At 40.4% G+C, this 24133-nt stretch overlaps 1 long non-coding RNA gene across 7 annotated transcripts in view; it reads left to right on the top strand.

Moving 5' to 3' along the window:
- The window catches only part of LOC132518818 (uncharacterized), a 59274-nt gene that overhangs the window by 5756 nt on the left and 29385 nt on the right, over nt 1-24133 (top strand). For 2 of the 7 annotated variants that reach the window (XR_009539976.1, XR_009539975.1), the window contains exons 2-3: nt 9897-9987; nt 11732-11826. This is a non-coding gene — a long non-coding RNA (uncharacterized LOC132518818). Of the gene's footprint in view, nt 1-3788; nt 3893-7569; nt 7695-9896; nt 9988-11132; nt 11827-24133 lie in introns of all 7 variants that reach the window. The other 5 variants (XR_009539974.1, XR_009539973.1, XR_009539972.1 and 2 more) reach the window with 5 other exon arrangements.

The following is a 24133-nucleotide window of genomic DNA, read 5'->3' as shown; positions in this document are numbered from 1 at the left end:
TAACATTGCTAGAGACAATTCCAGTTAGTTTCCAGCTTCCTCTTAAAATCAAACATTTGTAAATTAGATAACTAAAAGTAAAATGGTGACATAATAATGTGTAAGTCCTTAGACTTGATAACAGATTTTGAACCATCTCAAACTGATATTACTTCTTCAGTGGCCTTCCCTGGAATAGTTAATGCATGAAAGATTCTGAGCTCCTTTTCTTTGAATACTTCAGCCCTTATTTACAGTAACTGTTCATGAAGAATACTACTGAGCCATTACACTTTTTATTTGTTTGTTGGAATGATTGATTTTTTAAGTTCTCTATAAAGAACTTAGTACAAGTTGGATGCATATCTCCCTCTTCAATACCAAAAACTCATATTTTACAGCAAAGTTAAAACACCCTATATTTTTACTCTATGGAATTTCCCAGTGCCACACCTATAAAAAATAGACTACAAGTGTATTCCGTACATCAGTTTCTAAAGTAGTCACAGGTACTTTTTAGTTTATTCTAGTTTCACAGGTTCATGTACTATACTCAAGCTTGGCAGGAAGTATCACTAGTTTCACTTAAAAATTAACTACTCTAGGAATACCTGTGTATTTATTTGAAAGACCCCCCCCTTTTCAGCATGTCTCTTGATTGTAGAATGCTCATTATTTTTAAATAGGACTTTGGGGGTGGGAACTACTATTTTTTTGCAGTTCTGAGACTAGAAGAAATAACTTTACAGGGAAAAAATTAGGAGAAATAATTAAAAAATATCTTGCACTAGTAATAGTTTACCTGAAAACCCCCAAAATTGTCCACAAGAGTTTTTATTGGGAAAAGTGTGTCATAATGAAATTTTATCATGAAATTCACACCATTTCATACATAAGGAGATGATAGAGGATGATGTTATAAAAAGACTTGGAATTCTGGAAAATATTAAATGAGTCTTTTGCCTCCAGCTAAACAATTTCATCCTAAACAAATAATTCAGGCAGCTGATTATCTTAAATTATTTGAAGAGCTTCTAAAATGGAATTCCATACCCCTTAGTACCTTAATATCTGCTATGGAGTGAATCATGGCCCCTCCAAATTTATATGTTGAAACCCTAACCCTAATGTAACTATATTTGGTGATATGAGCTGAATATTTGTGTCTTCCCAAAATTCATGTGTTAAAACCCTATACGCAAATGGGATGGTATTAGGAGGTGGGACCATTGGGAGGTAATTAGGATCAAATGAGGTCAAGAGGGTAAAGTCCTCATGAATGAGATTAGTGCCTTATAAGAGTCACAAGAGTATCTGGTCTTGCATTTAGGCCTTTAATCCATTTTGAGTTATTTTTATATATGGTGTTAGAAAATGTTCTGATTTCATTCTTTTACATGTAGCTGTCCAGTTTTCCCAGCACCACTTATTGAAGAGACTGTTTTTCCTCCATTGTATATTCTTGCCTCTGTTGTCATAGATTAATTGACCATAAGTGCATGGGTTTATTTCTGGGCTTTCTATCCTGTTCCATTGATCTATGTGTCTGTTTTTTTGTACCATACTGTTTTGATTACTGTAGCTTTGTAGTATAGTCTGAAGTCAGGGCACGTGATTCCTCCAGCTCTGTTCTTCTTTCTCAAGATCGTTTTGGCCATTTAGTTTCTTTTCTGTTTCCACACACAGTTAAAAAATTTTTGTTCCAGTTCTGTGAAAAACGCCATTGGTGGGCTTCACTGGTGGCGCAGTGGTTGGGAGTCTGCCTGCCGATGCAGGGGACACGGGTTCGTGCCCCAGTCCAGGAAGATCCCACATGCCGCAGAGCGGCTGGGCCTGTGAGCCATGGCTGCTGAGCCTGCGTGTCCGGAGCCTGTGCTCCGCAATGGGAGAGGCCACAGCAGTGAGGGGCCCACATACCACAAACAAAAAACAAAAAACAAAAACAAAAACACGCCATTGGTAATTTGATAGGGTTTGCATTGAATCTATAGATTACTTTGGGTAGTATGGTCATTTCAACAAAATTGATTCTTCCAATCCAAGAACACGGTATATCTTTCCATCTGTTTGTGTCATCTTCATCACATAGTTTTTGAAATACAGGAACTGCTAGAGGAAAATATACGCATAACACTCTTTGACATAAATCGTAGCAATATTTTTTTGGGTCTATCTCCTAGAGTAATGGAAACAAAACCAAAAATAAACAAATGGGACCTAATTAAACTTAAAAGCTTTTTCACAGCAAAGGAAATCATAAACAAAATGAAAAGACAACCTACAGACTGGGAGAAAATATTTGCAAACAATGCAACCAATAAGCAGTTGATCTCCAAAATATACAAACAGCTCATACAGCTCAATATCAAAAAACAAACAACCCAATCAAAAAATGGGCAGAAGGGACTTCCCTGGTGACTCAGTGGTTAAAAATCAGCCTGCCAGTGCAGGGGACATGGGTTCAAGCCCTGGTCCAGGAAGATCCCACATGCTGTGGAGCAACTAAGCCCGTGTACCACAACTACTGAACCTGCGCTCTAGAGCCTGCGAGCCACAACTACTGAGCCTGAGTGCCACAAATACTGAAGCCTGCACACCTAGAGCCCGTGCTCTGCAACAAGAGAAGCCACCACAATGAGAAGCACATGCACCACAATGAAGAGTAGCCCCCACTCACCTCGACTAGAGAAAGCCCACACACGGCAATGAAGACCCAACACAGCCAAAACTAAATAAATAAAAATAAATAAATCTATTTTAAAAAATGGGCAGAAGACCTAAACAGACATTTCTCCAAAGAACACATACAGCTGGCCATTTCTTCAAAGAAGACATACATTTACAGGCACGTGAAAAGATGCTCAGCATTGCTAATAATTAGAGGAATGCAAATCAAAACTGCAGTGAGGTATTACCTCACACCAATTAGAATGGCCATCATCAAAAAGTCTACAAATAATAAATGCTGGAGAGGGTGTGGACAAAAGGGAACCCTTGTGCACTGTTGGTAGGAATGTAAATTGCTGCAGCCACTGTGGAGAACAGTATGAAAGTTCCTTAAAAACTAAAAATAGAGTTACCATGTGATCCAGCAATCCCACTCCTGGGCATATATCTGGAAAAGATGAAAACTCTAACTCAAAAAAATACATTCACCCCAATGTTCGTAGCAGCACTATTTACAATAGCCAAGACATGGAAGCAACCTAAATGCCCGATGACAGATGAATGGATGAAGAAGAGATAGTATATTTATACAGTGGAATACTACTCAGCCATAAAAAAGAATGAAATAATGCCATTTGTAGCAACACAGATGGACCTAGAGATTATCATACTAGGTGAAGTAAGTCAGAGAGAGAAAGACAAATATCATATGATATCATTTATATATGGAATCTAAAAAATGATACAAATGAACTTATTTACAAAACAGAAATGGATTCACAGACACAGAGAACAGACTTACACTTACCAAAGGGGAAAGCAGGAGGGATGGATAAATTAGGAATTTGGGATAAAAAGATACACGCTACTATATATAGAATACATAAACAACAAGGACCTACTGTATAGCACAGGGAACTATATGCAATATCTTGTAGTAACCTATAATGGAAAAGAATATGTGTGTATATATATATATATATATATATATATATATATATAACTGAATCACTGCTGTACACCTGAAACATTGTAATTTGATTATATTTCAGTAAAAAATTATAAATACCAAAAATACATTTATTAATTTTTTTTAAAAAGAGTCACAAGAAAGTTTGCTCTTCCTCTCTGCTCTCTGCCAGGTGCAGATATAAGGAGAAGTCAGCAGTCTACAAATCAAAAAACTTTCCTTACCAGAACTCAACCATACTGGCACCCTGCTCTTGAACTTCCAGTCTCCAGAACTGTAAGAAATAAATTTCTGTTGTTTAAGCCATCCAGTGTATGGTAGTTTGTTACAGCAGCTTGAATTCACTAAGACATTTAGAGATAGGACCTGTGAGGAGGTGATGAAGGTGAAATGAGGTCATATGGGTGGGGCCCTAATCTGACAGGGTTGGTGTCCTTATAAGAAAAAGAAGAGACACCAGACTTCTCTCTCTACCATGGAGGACACAGAAGGCAGCCATCTGAAAGCCAGGAAGAAAGCTCTCACCAGAAACCAAATCAGCTAGCACCTTGATCTTATACTTCCCAACCTCTGGAACTGTGAGAAAATAAATTTCTGTTGTTTAAGCCACCCAGTCTATGGTATTTTGTCATGGCAGCCCAAGCCAACTAAGACAGTATCATAGAGTACTTCTTTATACTTACCTTTTAGGACAAGCATCTGGGTTCCTTTGGAAAGGAAGCCCAACATTCATACTGTACACTGGAATTTAGAAAGAGCTAGGGGGACAAATTGTAGAAGTTTCCTAAGAAAATAAAGGTAAGGAAGAGATTCTTAGTCATTTCTGTGCCTTAACATAGGAAATCTTCACCTCCTAGAGTAATCTGATGTTAGGTTGATGATTTTCGTATAACCTCATCTTATCTCCATCAAAGTCAGAGGGGAAAACATCACCCTACTATTACCAAAAACTCTCTGCTTGCAATAAGGTAGGTTGTCAACCATACCTTAAAAAAGTCATACCAAGATATTGCTGACAAAGTAACAAGGGCTTTCTGGATCTTTTGCTAATCATTGTCTCATGATTTTTTACTTGCTCCAGAATTTTAGAGGATAGTTGACTAGGTCTTCTCCAGAAGATAAGGCTGCATAATTTCATTATCATTGCATTATTTTCCAAAGACCCTGGCAGCTAGAATTCATCTTAAAATAATGATCTTCAAAGTGGGGTACCTCTATCTCTTGAGGTACACCAGGGCCACTTCATACAGCTGTGCAGCGTAGGCCCTGGGGTGAAAGATACCTTTCACAGCTGTACGAGGGCATGGATAGGACTATTTTCCTTTCTGACCACTTCTCTTACGTTCACCATATTCTTACTTTACAAAAACAAAAGATTGCTCTCTTATCCATCCCAAATCTTACTACAGTGTGTATCTCAAGGGCTGTGTTGTCCAATACAATAGTCACTAGTCACATGTGGATATTGGGCACTTGAAATGTAGCTGGTATGAATTAAGATTTGCTGCTTGTATAAAATACTACAAGGAATAGTACCAAAAAAAAAATGTAAAACTACCTCATTTTTAACTTTTTATATTGACTGAATGTTGAAATGATTATATTTGGAAATATTGCATTACATATAACTTTAATTTCACCTGATTCTTTTTGCTTTTTAAACAAATTTTAAATTACAAATATAGCTCACATTATATTTCTATTGGATAGCACTTCTGCTTTCAGAGAAGTCTCCCATATAAGGCATCAAAAATTTGCATTCAGGCTTTGTGTCTTTCCTTTTCTTCTCTTTAAGAGTGGGTATTTTGGTATTCAGTGGAACAGTTTGCCCAATATGTTCATTCAGATATAACGTAGAGTGTGGTTATAAGAGTGATGATAATTTTGCTCAAAGAAAGCATTGCTCCTGAGTGAGAGTGTTGAGAGAACCAAGCAGAGTATAGGTAAGAAACATTGGTAGCATCTTAGGTCATCCAGGTGACATGCTCATTGCTCATTGCTCTCTGCCTTACTTAGCACTCTTCCTTAAAATTAGTATTTATAAGTGAGATGATTGTCCTATAGTAGTCCCAGATTGACTGTAAAGACTGGATAATCAATCCTTTTGTAATTCAGGGGGTTTCTAATTCTTTGCTTTCAACAAATTTGATGGAGAACCTAAAGTTGATGATTTAAAATAACATTTAATGAGAGATTACTATGATACTTTTGGCATGCAATTCAGAAGTTGAAATAATTGAAGGACTTTACTATAATAAAACTATTCTCATCTATTTATGAGAACAGTGTCTCTGAGTGCTTATATCTATAAAACCCCAAAATAGAAATTGAATCTAGATTAAATTCTCTCTCTAACAATAAATAACATTCATCAATAGATTTTGAGAAATGTATCCAATAAAATTTTACTAATTATGTGTAATTATTATCAAAATTTATAATATATTGTTTCAAATTTTAACTACTGATAATTATAATAAAACTTTCAGGTAATTTTAATTTTTAATTTTAAAAGACTTTCAAACATAAAAATATACCGCATTACATAAAATTCTGGGAATGGAGAATGGAATGAAAATAATATTTCATTGAGAAAAAGGAATGATGTGAAATGCAGTCTTTTTTATGAATGATAGTGACTTTCTAATAAATATGTTATTTTGATGGTACTGGAAACATAAGAGTCATGTGATGATTTTATTTTAAAATGTCAATATTTATAGTATAATGGAAATTACATTCTTTAAAACTACATTTCTAATGGAAAATTTTAGATGTCAACTTTCAAAATTTATAATATTTTGAAACAGTTTCACAGTTTTTCAAAACTCTTTTAGGGACAAAGTGAGCAAAAATATTCAGATGACTGCCTCAGATGGCAGCTAGTCAAAACGGTTTCATTTTATAGATGTAGCAGCTGAGGACCACAAGTTCTGTTCTTGAACCAGAACCCAAAGCCACATTTAGTCACTCGCTCTGCAACTCCATTCCATCTCCTACGCAAAGAGGGCACACGGGGTTCTGAGAGAAAGTCCATGTTTATTAATGACAAGGTACCTCTAAGTAAAAGGTCATCTCTTAAATGTATTTGAGTTTAGAGCTGTCTGACATCTGTGGTAGCCTGTCACCACTAGTCTCATCAGGATTCCTTCTAAGGCAATCATTTAGAAATATGAGGTGTCCATACATTTATCTCAGCAGGTTGGGTTGTGATTTATCTGACAGCTGACTTCCCTAACAAAGCTGGAAGGAGCTTAGGGGGAGCAGATCTTCATTGTTTTAGCTGGCTTGGGCTGGGCTGCCATAACAAAATACCATACACTGGGTGGTTTGAACAACAGAAGTTAATTTTCTCCCAGTTCTGGAGCTGGAAGTGAGCTCAGTGCGCCAGCACGGCCGGGTTCTGTCCCTGGCTTGCAGACGGCTGCCTTCTTGCTGCCTATGCCCGCCAAGAGAAAGTAAGATCTGCACCTGGTCTCTCTTCCTATCCTTAAGGACATACTCCTATTGGATCAGGACCCTACCCTTATGGCCTCATTTAACTTTACTTCCACAAAGCCCCTACCTCCAAATATGTCACATTAGGGGCTAGGGCTTCAACTTATGAATTTTAGTTGGACACAAACATTCAGTTCCCTACTCTCATATATCTTTATATACCTTGTTCCTAACCCAACGGATGGCACTCGTGAGCATTAATAAATGTCTGCTGAATAAACTCATATTAATTCCTTATATCAGTGTCATAGTGGCAATGTAGTATAGCAAAGAGAAAACTAGCTCTATGACCTTGGGCAAGTCATATAACATATCTGAGCCTCAGCTTCTTCAGATGTAAAGTCTAGATAGCAACTCTATCTTATAAATATGAAGCTTGGGAGGTGTGTCAAGGGTATGGAATCGTATGTGTGAAATAATAGCTCTATATAATACTTTTGCTTAACATTTTACAGTTTATGAAGCACTGCTGTATACATCATGCTACTGAATGAAGACCTGAATGCCTCAGACACTTGTAGCACCAAGCTTCATGATCTTTAAGGTCTTGGATCAACTGGTATTGTGAAAAGAAAATAAGGTAACCTTGGACTTCACTAGGTCATAATTTCTGTGTTATACAATGAAGTAATTCACTGCATTGGTCCAGCTCTCAGGGTGATCAAGAGGCCAGGTTAATAAATCTTCCCGGCACGGAGAGGAAAATATTAGGTGTTTTAATGTCTATTCTTTTGCAAAATTAATCAGTTACTTGCTATTTCCTTAAATAAATTAGTTTTCAGAATACTTATAGCCAAAGTTTGGTAAGTCCAATCACGGACACTAGATGGCACCATAAGAACCTCACCTGCACCAATTCCTGACAGTCCAACAGCTTTCTCACAATTTACAGCCTGAAGATTTTTAACAGAGTCTAGGGTGAAGAAAAGTTCTTTCATTTCTGTGTAGAGTCTATAAGTTTTCTCTCTAAGAAGTTGCTCTCCTACTGTGAATAGTACGCAGAGGATCAAGACTCTCGTGGGAAACTAACTACAGACAGCGTGGGTCAAGTCAGGAGGCTTGGTCTGAGTCCCAGTGCTGATGCTTAGCAGCTGGTTTTTGCGGAGAAAGTCTGTTTCCTGCCCTGTATGCATCTCACAGAATTGCTGGGAGGACCATACAGAGTCGTGTATGAGAACTGCCATGTGCTACAATTTTTTTTTTTTTTTTTTGGTACGCGGGCCTCTCACTGTTGTGGCCTCTCCCGTTGCGGAACACAGGCTCCGGACGCGCAGGCTCAGCGGCCATGGCTCACGGGCGCAGCCGCTCCGCGGCATGTGGGATCTTCCCGGACCGGGGCACGAACCCGTGTCCCCTGCATCGGCAGGCGGACTCTCAACCACTGCGCCACCAGGGAAGCCCCACGTGCTACAATTAAAAAACAAGGTTCTTTCTACCTCTGCAGCCCCTCTTCCTGGGAGGCTCCTGCCTTTGCACCAGCTCCGGGCCTCTGCTACCCTGGCCCCTGCCTACTCTGTTTTCAACCACAAGCTCACTCCTCAAGCATCTGTAAAGGACTCTCACAACAGATCTATTTTTCCACTTTCACTCAGACGGCTGAAACTCATGCTTCTTGGTGTCCCCCACCCCAGTGGTGCTCAGCTTCTCTTCAGTAGTCCTGTGGCTACTCGTCATCATCTGGAAGTGAACCCCTTAAAATCATCAGCCTCACATCCCATTGTTGCAGAAGTCGTCCCTCCTCTCCCCTCCCCACTTGCTCATCCCCTCATTGCGATTCCAGCTCCTCCAGGCTTCCTTCTCTCCCTGTTCGCCAGCCCCCGCTTCTCTGAGCACAGAGCCCCTCCTTCTCTTCTTGCCTAAGCTCTGTACTCTCTCACCAGCACCTGCGACTCCCTCTCCCCAGTCCTCCGATGCTCCAGCCCTGAGGCCCCCACGGGACCAGTGCAGCCCTCTGTTTGAGGCAGCGCAGAGCGCCAGGTGGAAGAGCGCAGGCGTAGAATTGTTTATTACCAGCTTTTACACAGTGACGAGCTGTGTAAGTTACCCTGCCCACGTACACTACGGGTCCCTCTGAGCACCAGCGCGGGGTATTTTAGGGGGATGAAAACATCTACCCACAGGAGAAGTAAGAGAGTTAGTAGGTAAGAAGAGATTTTCTAAAACATATTTTTATGCTTTTATCTTTTGCCTCTTCCACATATGTGACCTCTCCCTGCGATCCAGAGGTACTTCTGTGGAGGGCAAGTGGATGAATAGGTAGACTAGGATTATGAGAGTGAAACGCAAATAAGAGGCAGGGTGTAGTTTACTTCTAAAACAGGTGACTGAGATATAAAACTAAAGGCCTGAAGAAAGTAGGGCCTAGAGATTAGGCCCTTTGGAAACAAAACAGGGGAGACCCAGGTATACCTGCCTTCTGTTTCCCACCACAACCAGAAAGGATCATGAAGACCACGGAGGAGGAACCTCAGAGGAAACAGGCGGGGGGGGGCAGAGGGGCTGCATTGTCCCTGTATGGTCAGGCCCCCCACGATGGCTGTTCCCTTGCTCTCTGTGCATCCCCTGACTGACCAGTCCCTGCCTCACCTGCATCCCACTCACCTGACCGACCTTCCCTCCTCAAAAAATGGCTATGTACTCGCCCCGGGCCCTGACTAGTGATTGCTCATTAGATCAGAACATCCGCACCTTGCTAGCTCCTCAAAGGGGTGGGGAGGGGCATGCTCCTCTGCTGGTTTCCCTGGTAACCGATGAGCCAACCTGACGTCACTTCCCCTTGCAGCTGGTAACCTCCCTCTCACCGAGGTAGTGAAGACGCCACTGTCTGCTCCACAGGGTGGCGGGGGGTGACGCCCGGACCTCGCTTCACACAGGTAAGACCCTCCTATCCGTTAACACCACTGACGTCTCTGTCACTGATTCTGGGGTCCTTCTACGGTCTTCAAGCTGGGCAAATACTGGGCTCACAGGCCTGTGGGGTGCAGCACAACTGTCCCTTTTCAAGAGTCCTATATTCACCTAATCGTGAAACCCTGAAACCTAGGTGGGTCCCTTAAGCCCCAGAAGCAAGGATGTGGAAGGAAAATCCACAGCATATATTTAGTCATTTAGCCCTCAAAACAACTGCACAAAAGCAGTCACCCACATAAAACGGCACCACAAGACTATTATTGGCTCCATTTTACTGAATAGGAAAGTGACAGGATTTTAACTCAGGCCAGCTGACTTCAAAGGCCGTGCTCTTAACCATCACCCTACACAGCCTTTCAGTAAACATCAGTTCCCTGCACTCACCCCAACCCCATCTCGGTTCAATGCCGGGGCTAAGAAGCTGAGTTAGGAAAGGCAGGCTACCATGTGTTTCATGCTCTTACTATTTAAGTTCTGAACTCAGCTGGGCCTTCGGTTCTGCTGCATTTCCTGTTGTTTGTGCTCCGTGGGCTCCCTTCACCAATCCCTGCAATAGGCCTAAACCTTCAACATCCCCTGCCCTGCTCACCTTCAGCAGTAAACTTGCCTGTGATTCATAGAGAAAATCAGTGCCATTAGGGGTGGACTCTCTCAGCTTCTCTCCTTCCCTCAACTTATCTTCCGGAGCACCCTCTCCTCCTATCCAACCAATTTTCGAAAGAGAGGTTTCTCTCTCTATCCTATTTCAGACCACTCCCTCCTTTGCTCTTTCACCTCCTCCAGGAGTTCTCTCAGGTGTCTCTTTTTCCAGTATGTTCAATCTTCGCCCTCTCTGCTGGGTCCTTTCAGTGTATAAACAAGGTAAGGTCTTTCCTCACCTTCATGTCACTTCCATCTACAATTGTCCTAGATTTCAGAAATTTCCAAGCACCAGTCCCTGAACTCTTCCTAAGTAGTGATGAAATCTCACTAATTCATGATAAAAAACTTGAGCAAATAAGGATAATATAGTGAGTTTCTCATTAAGCTAAAGTAATTCAATTTAAATGATTTTCTTTTGTTCTGAAATTATGACTTTTTTTTTAATGTTTTGAGATTCTTTGTATAGGAGGCCCTCTGTATCTGTGGGTTCTATATCCTTGGTTACAGAAGGCCGACTGTACCACACCATTTAATACAAGGGACTTGAGCACCCGTAGAGTTCGATATCCTTTGGGGGTCCTGGAACAAATCCCCCAAGGATCCCCAGAGATGACTGTATGCCACCTATCAGAAGTGTGAAGACTTCACCTGAGCAACGAACAACCCTCTTTGCTGTAAGACGTTGAGATTTGGGGCACCTTTTTTTTTTTACTGTGCATTACCGAGCCAAGAAGCCCTCAAACTCTTTGGTCTCTGAACATCTCTGAACATCTCTACACTCTTGAAAACTATTAAGGACCTGTATTGACTATGTTTCCTTACTTTTGTCTTCTTAAAGCTCTGGCACCTGGGACCTTGCTAGCACAGGGGACACTGCTCCTTTGAGGACTAGCTAATTCCTAGAGATAACAAGCTCCTCCCTTGTGAATATACCTCTCATGTGCAAGCTAACCAATCCAAAACCATACCCCCTCTGCCCCCATAAGCACCCCCTTTTTCCAGCTCTCACAGGGCTCTTATACTCTGGGCCAGTACAGCGATATGTTGTTTTACTGCACTTCACAGATACTGCATTGTTTACAAATTGAAGGCTTGTGACAAACCTGCGTTGAGCAAGTCTATTGGTGCCGTTTTTCCAGCAGCATTAGTTTTTAATTAAGGTATGTGCATTGTTTTCTTAGACATAATGCTATTGCACACTTAATAGGCTGCAGCATAGTGTGAACATAATGTTTATATGTACTGGAAACCAAAAAATTCGTGTGGCTTGCTTTATTGCCCCATTTGCTTTAATGCAATAGTCTGGAACCAAACCAGCAGTATCTCCGAGGTATGCCTGTACTCACCTGTCCTAGTCACCTCAGGGCCAGATCCAGGAAACCCTAGGACAACCCCTACACCTAAGAGCCTGCTGAAATTATTCAAACCTGCTTACCCTGCCTTGCCTGTTCCTTTCTGCAAAAACCACAGTAAGGCTCTCACCCATGCTTTCCCCTCGCTCCTTCAGCCTTCTGACTGACTTCCCGGTGGCCCTGTGTGACATGGCAGGCCTCCTACTCTCGGGAACAGACTTCCCTTTCAGTGACAGTCATCTCCTGATCTATTGACCTAACCATACCCGAGTAATAACAGAGCCTACATTTTAAAACAGGACCTCAATGGACTTTTGTTTATGTGGGTTCTATATATTGATATTTACTGTTTTAGATATTAAAACTGAGAAATTTTAAAAATATGTAAATGAAACCATTATACATTAGCATAGTAATATCTTAATGAAAAATATATTTTCTAAAACAAATAACTGTGAGAAGAGTAGCACTGTTTCAATTTTTGCAAATCTCTTTAATGTCTGGCTAAGCAGAATAAAGCTGGGTTTTGGAGTCTGCTTCTGCATTCAAAGAGCTGCAGTATCACATTCTGGAAAACTCCACAATACACTCATGAGAGATTGAGAATGAAAAAGGCAAATAACATTTAGTCATTGATTTTGAAATTGACCTCATAGACCCAGGGAAAATGTCCCCAGACCACACTTGGAGAATGCTAACCTACACAATATTGACTAATACAAGCAAGTTTTTTAGAATTTAATTTTTTTCCAGTTGTATTGAGATATAAATGACATACAGTACTGTATAAGTTTAGGTGTCTAGCATAGTGATTTGACTTATATACATCATGAAATGATTATCATGTTTAGTGAGCATCCATCATCTCATATCAACACAAAATTAAAGAAATAGGGGAAAAAATTTTTTCCTTATGATGAGAACTCTTAGGATTACTCTCTTAACAACTTTCATATGTATAGTACAGCAGTGTTAATTATCTTTATCATGTTGTACATTACATCTCTAGTACTTATTTATCATATGACTGGAAGTTTTGTACCTTTTGACTGCCTTCACCCAATGTCCCACCCACACCCGTGCCTCTAGTAACCACAAATCTGATCTCTTTTTCCATGAGTCTGTTTGCTTTTGAAGTGTAATTGACCTACAAAACTATGTTAATTCCTGATGTATAACATAGTGAATCAATATTTCTAAACATTTCAAACTGATCACCACGATAAGTCTAGTTACCATCTGTCCCCATACAAAGATATTACATAATTAATTGTTTACTATTTTCCCCACACTGTACATTTCATACCCATGACTCACTTATTTTGTAACTAGAAATGTGTGCCTCAGTCTCCCTCACCTATGTCTTATCTCCCCCTCAACTCCTCCCCTTGGCAACGACATGTTTGTTCTCTGTGTCTATGTCTCTGTTATATTTGTTCATTTCTTTTGTTTTTTAGATTCCACATGTGAGTGATATCATAATTTGTCTTTCTCTGACTTATTTCACTTAGCATAATACCCTCTAGGCCATCCATGTTGTCACAAATGGCAAGGTTTCATTCTTTTTATGGCTGAGTAATATTCCACTGTGTGTGTGTGTGTGTGTGTGTGTGTGTGTGTGTGTGTATCCATTCATCTGTGGATGGAAACTTAGGTTGCTCCCATATCTTAGCTATTGTAAATGATGCTGCTATGAACATAGGGTTGCATATATCTTTTCTAATTACTGTTTTTATTTTCTTTGGATAAATATCCAGAAGTGGAATTACTGGATCATATGGTAGTTCTATTTTTAAGTTTTTGAGCAATTTCCATAATGTTTTCCATAGTGGCTACACCAATTTACATTCCTACCAACAGTGCACAAGGGTTCTTTTTTCCAATCCTTGCCAATACGTGTTACTTGTTATCTTTTGATAATAGTCATTCTGACAGATATAAAGGGGATATTTCATTGCGATTTTGGTTTGCATTTCCCCGATGATTAGTGCTGTTGAGCATCTTTTCATGTGTCTGTTGGCCATCTGCATATTTTCTTTGGAAAAATGTCTACTCAGATCCTCTGTCCATTTTTTAATTGGGTTTTTTTTTTGATGTTGAGTTGTATGAATTCTTTAGCTATCAACCCCTTATCAGCTACAGTAAGTCCCCTACTTACAAACAAGTTCCTTTCTGAGAGTGCCTTCATAAGCCCAGTTTGTTCGTAAGTCCAGCAATATTAGCCTAGGTACCCAACTACCACAATCGGCTATATAGTATTGTACTATAATAGGTTTATAGTACCTTTCACACAAATAATACATAAAAAACAAACACAAAAAATAAAGAAAACATTTTTAATCTTACAGTATGGTTCCTTGAAAAGTACAGTACAACAGCTGGCATTGAGGGAACAGGCAAGAAGAGTTACTGACTGGGGGAGGGAGAGGAAGTGGGAGAGGGTAGAGCTGAAAGATCTTCAGCAATAGAAGACTGAGGGCAAGCTGCAATTTCACTCATGCCTGACGTTGATGGAACGCACATTCACACCTTTGAAAGTTCAAAACGTGAAGGTTTGTATGTAGGGGACTTACTATATGTCATTTGCAAATATCTTCTCCCATTTAGTAGGCAGCTTTTTCATTTAGTTGATAGTTTCCTTATATGCAAATTGTTTATTTTGATGTAGTCCCATTTGTTTATTTTTGCTTTTGTTTCCCTTGCCTGTGGAGACATATTCAAAAAAAAATATTACTAAGACCAATGTCAAAGAGTATACTTCTTATGTTTTCTTTTAGAAGTTTTATGGTTACAGGTCTTACATTTATACCTTTAATGCATTTGAGTTTACTTTTGTGTGTGGTGTGAGTTGTCCAGTTTGCTTCTTTTGCATGTAACTGACCAGTTTTCCCAACACCATTTATTGAAGAGACTGTCTTTTCCCCATTGTATATTCTTTCCTCCTTTGTTTTAGGTTAATTGCCCATATAACTGTGGGTTCATTTCTGGGCTGTCTTTTCTTTTCCACTAATCTATATGTCTGTTTTTGTGCCAGTATCATGCTGTTTGGATTACTGTAGCTTTGTAGTATAGTTTGAAATCAGGGATTGTGATCTCTCCAGCTTTGTTCTTCTTTCTCAATATTGTTTTGGCTATTTGGAGTCTTTTGTGTTTCCAGACAAATTTTAAAATTATTTGTTCTAGTTCTATGAAAAATGCCATTAGTATTTTGATAGCGATTGCATTGAATCTGTAGATTTCCTTGGGTAGTATGGTCATTTTTAACAATATTAATTCTCCCAGTCCATGAGCATGATATATCTTTCCATCAGTTTGTGTCATCTTCAGTTTCTTCAGTGACAAGTTGGTTGTTTAGTAGTGTATTATTTAGCCTCCACATGTTTATGTCTTTTGCAGTCTTTTTTCTTGTAGTTGATTTCTAGTCTCACAGTGTTGTGGTCAGAAAAGTTGCTTGATAGGATGTCAATCTTTTTAAACTTACTGAGACTTGTTTTGTGCCCTACAATATGACCTATCCTGGAGAACATTACATGGACACTTGAGAAGAATGTGTATTCTGCTGCTTTTGGATGGAATGTTCTATGTATACTTGTTAAGTTCACTTGGTCTAATGTGCTGTTTTAGGTCAGTGTTTCCTTTTTGATTTCTATCTAGATGATCTGTCCATTGATGTAAGCAGGGTTTTAAATTCCCCCACTATTACTGTGTTATTTGTCAATTTCTCTTTTTATATCTGTTAATATTTGGTTTATGTATTTAGGTGGTCATATTTGGTTTATGTATTTAGGTACTCTTATGTTGGGTGCATATTTATTTTAAATTATCATATTTTCTTTTTGGATTGATCCCCTTATCATTCTCTAATGCCCTTCTTTGTCTCTTTTTACGATCTATTTTGTCTGTTATAAGTATTGCTACACCCTGGCTTCCTTTTTGTTTCCATTTGCATGAAATAGCTTTTTTCATTCCCTCACTTTCAGTTCGTGTGTGTCTTTAGATCTCTTGTAGAGAACATATATTTGCGTCTTGTTTTGTATCTGTTCAGCCACTCTGTCTTTTGACTGGAGCATTTAGTCCATTTACATGTAAAGTGATTATTGATAGGTATGTACTTATTGCAATTTTGTTAATTGTATGGGGGTTATTTTTGTAATTCTTTTTTGTTCCTTTCTTCTTCTTTTGCTCTCTTTCCTTGTGATTTGATGACTATCTTTAGAGTTATGTTTGGATTTCTTTCCCTTTTTTTGGTGTGTGTATTATTATAGATTTTTGATTTGTGGTTACCATGAGGTTTATATATAGCAATCTATATATCTACCTGATTGTTTTAAGTTGCCAGTCTCTCAAGTTCAAACACATTTTTAAAACCTGGGATTTTTACTCCCAGTCCTCATGTTTACTGTTTTTGACATCATGTTTTACATCCTTTTGTTTTGTGTATTCCTTAACTACTTATTGTGGATATAGATGATTTTACTACTTTGTCTTTCAACGTTCCTACTAGCTTCATAAGTAATTGATTTACTACCACTACTGTATATTTCCCATTACCAATGAGATTTTTCCTTTCATAATTTTCATGTTTCTAGTTGTGGCCTTTTCTTTCCTGCTTAGAGAAGTCCCTTTAACATTTCTTGTAAGGCTGTGTCAAGGTGATGAACTCTTTTACCTTTTGCTTGTCTGTAAAACTTTTGATCTCTCTTTCAAATCTGAATGATAGCCTTGAGGGGTAGAGTATTCTTGGTCATAGGTTTTTTGTTTCATCACTTTAAATATATCATATCACTCCCTTCTGGCCTGCAGAGTTTCTGCTGAAAAGTCAGTTGATACTCTTAGGGGAGTTCCCTTGTATGTAATTTGTTGTTTTTCTCTTGCTATTTTTAATATTCTCTCTTTAATTTCTGCCATTTTAATTACAATGTATCTTAGTATGGTCCTCTTTCAGTTGATCCTGTTTGGGACTCTGTGATTTCTGGACCCTAATGACTGTTTCCTTTCCCAGGTTAGGGAAATTTTCAGCTGTTATGTCTTCAAATATGTTATCTGCCCCTTTCTCTCTCTTCTCCTTCTGGGGCCCCTATAATGTGAATGTTGGTATGCCTGATGTTGTACCAGAGGTCTCTTAAGCTGTCCTCATCTCTTTTTACTCATTTGTCTTTTTTTCTGTTCAGTTCAAGTGATTTCAACTACTCTCTTTTTTAGTTTGATCCATTCCTCTGTATCATCTAATCTACTGTTTATTCTTTCTAGTGTATTTTTTATTTCACTTATTGTATTCTTTTTTTTTTTGTGAGTGTGTGTGTGTGTGTGTGTGCAGTACACGGGCCTCTCACTGTTGTGGCCTCTCCCGTTGCGGAGCACAGGCTCCGGACGCACAGGCTCAGCGGCCACGGCTCACGGGCCCAGCCACTCCATGGCATGTGGGATCGTCCCAGACCGGGGCATGAACCCGTGTCCCCTGCATCGGCAGGCGGACTCTCAACCACTGCGCCACCAGGGAAGCCCTCACTTATTGTATTCTTAAGCTCCATTTCATCTTTCTTTATTTTTCCTTTTTGTTAAACTTCTCACTGTATTTGTTTATTCTTCTCCCAAGTTCTTTGAGCATCTTTCTTTTCTTTTTTTTTTTTTTTGCCTATCCCATGTGGCATGTGGAATCTTAGTTCCCCGACTAGGGATCGAACCTGTGCACTCTGCAGTGGAAGTGTGGAGTTTTAACCACTGGACCACCAGGGAAGTCCCTCGAACATCTTTATGATCAGTACTTTTGAACTTTTTATTGTGTTGATTACCTAGCTCCATTTCTCTTAATTCTTCTTCTGGGGTTTTATCTTATTCCTTTGTTTGGAACATATTTCTCTGTTGCCTCATTTTGCTTAATTCTCTGTTTTTATTTCTGGTAGGTTGGTTACTTTTCCCAATCTTTGATGAGTGGACATTTTTAGGAGATGTCCTATGCATTTCAGCAGTGCACTCCTCTCTGGTCACCAGAGCTATATGCTCTAGGAGTGCTCCCTATGTAGGCTTTGTGGGCCCATTACTCTGAACTCTTTCTCAGGTAGATTGCCTATCTCCACTTCACTTGGTTCTTCTTCTGAGGTTTTATCTTATTCCTTTGTCTGAAACATATTCCTCTGTCACCTCATTTTTTCTAAGTTGCTATTTGTATTTTATGTATGTGGTAGGTTAGTCACGTTTCTCAACCTTGGAGAAGTGGCCTTTTATAGGAGATGTCCTATGCATCCCAGCAGTGCACTCCCATCTCATTACCCAAGCTATATGCTTGGTGGTTCCCCCTAAGAGGGCTGCATGGGTCCTTCTGTTGTGTTAGGCTGACTCTGTGGGCGGGCTGGTAGGTTTGGTTGGCCCCTAGTCCAGTTGGTTGCCAGGCCCTGCCTTCTGTGGATGCTGTTGGCTGCTGTTTAGTGGTGCCTGGTTACAAGGCAGCTGGTTGCAGAACCCTAGGGGGTCCCAGAGCTAGTGTTTGCTCAGTGGTGGGCAGAGTCAGGGTCCAAAAGACTGGGGTGGTTGCTCACCCACTTGCAGGTGAAGCCAGATCCTGCAGTTAGTGCCAAACTACTTGCAGGCAGATCTGGCTCCTGGAGTCTGGCTGCAGGCCTGGGGATCCCAGAGCTTGTTTCAGATTGTTGGGAGGGGGAAAGTTCCTGACACAGCTGTGTATGGGGTCCAGGATGTTCCAAAGATTGCACTGACCTGCTAATGGGCAGGGCCAGTGTTCAGCTGGTTCCAGGGTAGGCTCTGGCTTGCTGCTGGTAGGCTCAGTCTGCAGGATCATAGTTTTCTGCTTCTGGTGTCTGCCCTCTGAGTGAAGCTGGTCTAGAGGCTAGTGCAGGCTTGCTGGTAGGAAGGCCGATGCCTGCCCACTGGTGGGTGGAGTTGGATCTTGGCCCACTGATGGGCAGGGTCATGTCTAAGGGTATTTCTAGAGATGGCTGTGGGCTCAGGAAGTCTTTAGGCAGCCTATCTGCTGATGATTAGTGCTGTGTCCCCACCCAGTTAGTTATTTGGCCTGAGGTGTCCCCAGCACTTGTGCCTATAGGCTGTTGGGTGGGGCCAGGTCTTGGCATTAATGAACCAAGATGTTAGCCACCAACATCAGTGTTCAGGTGTTTGAATGTCCCCCAGTATGTCTTCCACCAGTGTCTATGTCCCCAGGGTGAGCCATAGCTGCTCCCTGCCTCTCTAGAAAACTGTCCAAGACCAGCAGGTAGGTCTGGCCCAGGCTTCTATCAAATTACCTAGCCCTGGGTCCCAGTGCATATGAGATTTTGCATGCCCCCTTTAAGAGTGAAGTCTCTATTTCCCCTAGTCCTGTGGGGCTCCTGCAATTAAGCCCCCCTGGCCTTCAAAGCCAAATGCTCTGGGGGCTCCTCTTCCTGGTGCTGGACCTGACATGGAGAGCTTGACATGGGGCTCAGAACTCTCACTCCCATTGAAGAACCTCTGCAATATTATTATTCTCCAGTTTGTGAGTTGCCCACACAGAGGGAATGAGATTTAATTATATTGTGAGTCCACTCCTCCTACCTGTGTCGTTGTGGTTCCTTCTTTTATTTTTTTTAAAATTTCTTTTATTTATTTATTTTTGGCTGTGTTGGGTCTTCGTTTCTGTGTGTGGGCTTTCTCTAGTCACAGCAAGCAGGGGCTACTCTTCGTTGCAGTGTGCGGGCCTCTCATTGTGGTGGCTTCTCGTTGTGGAGCACAGGTTCTAGGTGTGCAGGCTTTAGTAGTTGTGGCTCATGGGCTCTAGAGCACAGGCTCAGTAGTTGTGTTGCATGGGCTTAGTTGCTCCACGGCATGTGGGATCTTCCTGGACCAGGGCTTGGACCTGTGTCTCCTGCATTGGCAGGTGGATTCTTAACCACTGCCCCACCAGGGAAGTCCCGTGGTTCCTTCTTTATGTCTTTAATTGTAGAAGATCTTTTCTGATGGGCTTTTGCATTGATGATTTTTCTGCAGATAGTTGTGATTTTTGTGTGCTTGTGAGAGGAAGTAAGCTCAGGGTCTTTCTATTTTGCCATCTTGGCTGCTCTGTCCTTCCTCATCATAAAAGGCCACCAACCCTACTGGATTAGGGACCCACCCTTATAACTTCATTTAACCTTACTTACCTCCCTAAAGGGCCTATCTCTAAATATAGTCACATTGGTCATAGGGCTTCAACCTATGAATTTAGGACTGGGGCAGGGGACACAATTCAGTGCATAACAGGAGGTGAAAATTGAAAACAGTGAGTGCGAGGGGAAAAATAACTAAGGAAAAGTGATACAGTGTGTTACTAGACTGGCTACCACTTCCTACAAAACTTCAAAAAAAGAAAAAAAAAAAGGCTGGTCATTACTTGGCACATTGGACTCTTCCAGAAGGGCTGCAAGAAAGAATTCCATCTCAGACTATTCCATGGTAGGAAGATGCTACCTGCCTGACTTCCCACCCCCCACCCTCATCTCCTATTTCCTGTAAGTCGAGGTTCACCCCCACAGAAAGCTAACTCACCACGTTACTGTGTGGTGTCATCAAGCCTTTCAGTGGCCACTTAGGAGGCTAGATTCCATTCTGGATGATGTAGCATTTCATCCAAACCCAGAAGTTAGGGAGGGAAACAGCATGTGAGACTCCAAGCCTGGACCTTTAACTCAGACTTCAGCCAGTCTGACAAATGCAGCAAAAGTGGTGCTGGAGGGGGCACAGTCTAGGAGTTAAGCCATGTCTTTTGAAGGAAGGAGTCAGTTAAGACAGTCAGAGCTGTCTGATTCAGAACTACTACAGTTCTATCTAAGTACAGAGGTGGCTATCCTAAAGTCTCAACATTTCCTGAAAGGAGCACAACCCTGAATGAAGGTCATTGGGAAAGTATATTTTGATAGCCATAGAAGCAATAATTACATTTTAAATGAAATGTAATGAAAGTATCTAATAACTGAATAATATAATTCATCCAATTTGAACCTTGACAGATGAGTCTTAACCTATAACAAATATTATGTTTGATATACTCTGTATCCAACTGTTAATGCTGGTTACTACGCTGTATCCTTCAGATTTGCTTAAAAACCAATGGAGTAAATTATACTATAGTTTATTTTTCTCATGAAACATGTGAAACATCAAATTGCTGTGAAAAGTGTGAGGACTCAAGATACATGCAGAATGGCAGTCAAATTGAGAGCTGTCTTATCGCATCCAGGTAATTTTTAATTAAAGTGACATTGGGAAATGAGAAGGGAGATGACATGGGTTATACTTATTACAGGCCATTATGCCCTTGCTCTTTTAAGGAACAAAAATATATGACCTCTAGTAGTTAACACTCAATAATAAGGAATGTCATGACTGCCTGCCAAATAGTCTTATATACTGAACTGTAGAACATCTTCATTGCCATTACCTCTTTTATGAGTTTTCAAATTACTTATTCCTGTTGTATTCATTGTTAGTTTCTAGGTTTATCACATACATGTGTGTGTGTTTGTGTGTGTTTTGTGTTTAGGGAGTGGAGCGGTTATTTCAGGTGGCTTATGGGAAGAAAGCAGACATGCTCAGCCAACAATATTAAAACTGTCCAAAGAATTGAAAATGTATATATAAGTTGTCACCTCCAAAGTAAACTGGAGTCAATGACAGAGTAGACAGGGATAGCCAGGCAGGTATGTGTTAGGTGTGGCCACAGGAACAGCATTTCCAATGGCCTTAACATCTGTAAAGCATACCTACAAATTCTGTGAACCAGAGGCAGATAATTAAGATGATAGTTCTGATGGCCAGAAGCCACACAAAACTCTGAGATCCACACACAGTATATCACGTCTCCTCAGTTAGAAATTTGTTCTTTTACTGACACCCGAGCACCCATGACCTCCAAATATTAATCTGTAGCCCCATCTTCTCTATCAAGTTCCAGACCATATATTCCACCTCGAAGTTCCACCTCAAAATCATCATGCCTCAAACTGAATCTGTCACAAGTCTCACAACCCGGCCATTCCTTCTATATTTCCTATCCTAGGTAATGATATTGCAAGTCACTTATTCTCTTAAGTTAGCCATTTAATTCATCCTTTCATAAGTAGTTTTTGGTGGTCGGCACTGGGGATATAACAGTAAACACAGCGAAATCCCCTTCCTTATGAATCTTATATCGTACTGGTGAAATGGGCAATAGCTAAAACACACAGGGGTGTGTGTGTGTGTGTGTGTTAGTATCAAGCTCTATGGGGAAAAAATAAAGCAGAGTAAAGGGATAGTGAATGACAAAATATGCTATGCTATATAGGTTATCAGAAAAGTCCCAGTTTTATTAAATTCCTCTCTCTTCTTCGCCTCCTGTGTCCAATTGGTCATTAAGCCCTGTCATTGATCTCCCTGCCTCTGGTGTCTCTCCTCCATCTCACTACATTTTCCATGCTTCCATCCAAGTCATTCTTTTAAAATTCAAATGACTGTTCCTATTGACTATTATTTTCTTTTATTGGAGTATAATTGCTTTACTATGGTGTGATATTTTCTACTTTATAACAAAGTGAATCAGTTATACGTATGCATATGTTCCCATATCTCTTCCCTCTTGCGTCTCCCTCCCTCCCAGCCTCCCTATCCCACCCCTCTAAGTGGTCACAAAGCACCGAGCTGATCTCCCTGTGCTATGCGGCTGCTTCCCACTAGCTATCTGTTTTACGTTTGGTAGTGTATATATGTCCATGCCACTCTCTCGCTTTGTCACAGCTTACCCTTCCCCCTCCCCATATCCTCAAGTCCATTCTCTAGTAGGTCTGTGTCTTTATTCCTGTCTTACCCCTAGGTTCTTCATGACTTTTTTTTTCTTAGATTCCATATATATGGGTTAGCATATGGTATTTGTCTCTTTCTGACTTACTTCACTCTGTATGACAGACTCTAGGTCTATCCACCTCACTACCAATAACTCAATTTCGTTTCCTTTTATGGCTGAGTACTATTCCATTGTATATATGTGCCACATCTTCTTTATCCATTCATCCGATGATGGACACTTAGGTTGTTTCCATCTCCTGGCTATTGTAAATAGAGCTGCAATGAACATTTTGGTACATGACTCTTTTTGAATTATGGTTTTCTCAGGGTATATGCCCAGTAGTGGGATTGCTGGGTCATATGGTAGTTCTATTTGTAGTTTTTTAAGGAACCTCCATACTGTTCTCCATAGTGGCTGTACCAAGTCACATTCCCACCAGCAGTGCAAGAGTGTTCCCTTTTCTCCACACCCTCTCCAGCATTTATTGTTTCTAGATTTTTTGATGATGGCCATTATGACCGGTGTGAGATGATATCTTATTGTAGTTTTGATTTGCATTTCTCTAATGATTAATGATGTTGAGCACTCTTTCATGTGTTTGTTGGCAGTCTGTATATCTTCTTTGGAGAAATGTCTATTTAGGTCTTCTGCCCATTTTTGGATTGGGTTGTTTGTTTTTTTGTTATGGAGCTGCATGAGCTGCTTGTAAATTTTGGAGATTAATCCTTTGTCGGTTGCTTCATTTGCAAATATTTTCTCCCATTGTGAGGGTTGTCTTTTGGTCTTGTTTATGGTTTCCTTTGCTGTGTAAAAGCTTTAAAGTTTCATTAGGTCCCATTTGTTTATTTTTGTTTTTATTTCCATTTCTCTAGGAGGTGGGTCAACAAAGATCTTGCTGTGATTTATGTCATAGAGTGTTCTGCCTATGTTTTCCTCTAAGAGTTTGATAGTTTCTGGCCTTACATTTAGGTCTTTAATCCATTTTGAGCTTATTTTTGTGTATGGCGTTAGGGAGTGTTCTAATCTCATACTTTTACATGTACCTGTCCAGTTTTCCCAGCACCACTTATTGAAGAGGCTGTCCTTTCTCCACTGTACATTCCTGCCTCCTTTATTGAAGGTAAAGTGACCATATGTGCATGGGTTTATCTCTGGGCTTTCTATCCTGTTCCATTTATCTATATTTCTGTTTTTGTGCCAGTACCATACTGTCTTGATTACTGAAGCTTTGTAGTGTAGTCTGAAGTCAGGGAGCCTGATTCCTCCAATTCCGTTTTTCGCTCTCAAGATTGCCTTGGCTATTCGTGGTCTTTTGTGTTTCCA

This window comes from Lagenorhynchus albirostris, chromosome 3 (assembly GCF_949774975.1).
Source record: "Lagenorhynchus albirostris chromosome 3, mLagAlb1.1, whole genome shotgun sequence".
NCBI lineage: Eukaryota > Metazoa > Chordata > Mammalia > Artiodactyla > Delphinidae > Lagenorhynchus > Lagenorhynchus albirostris.
Note: the sequence above shows the minus strand (reverse complement) of the source record. Positions and strands in the feature narration are given on the sequence as shown.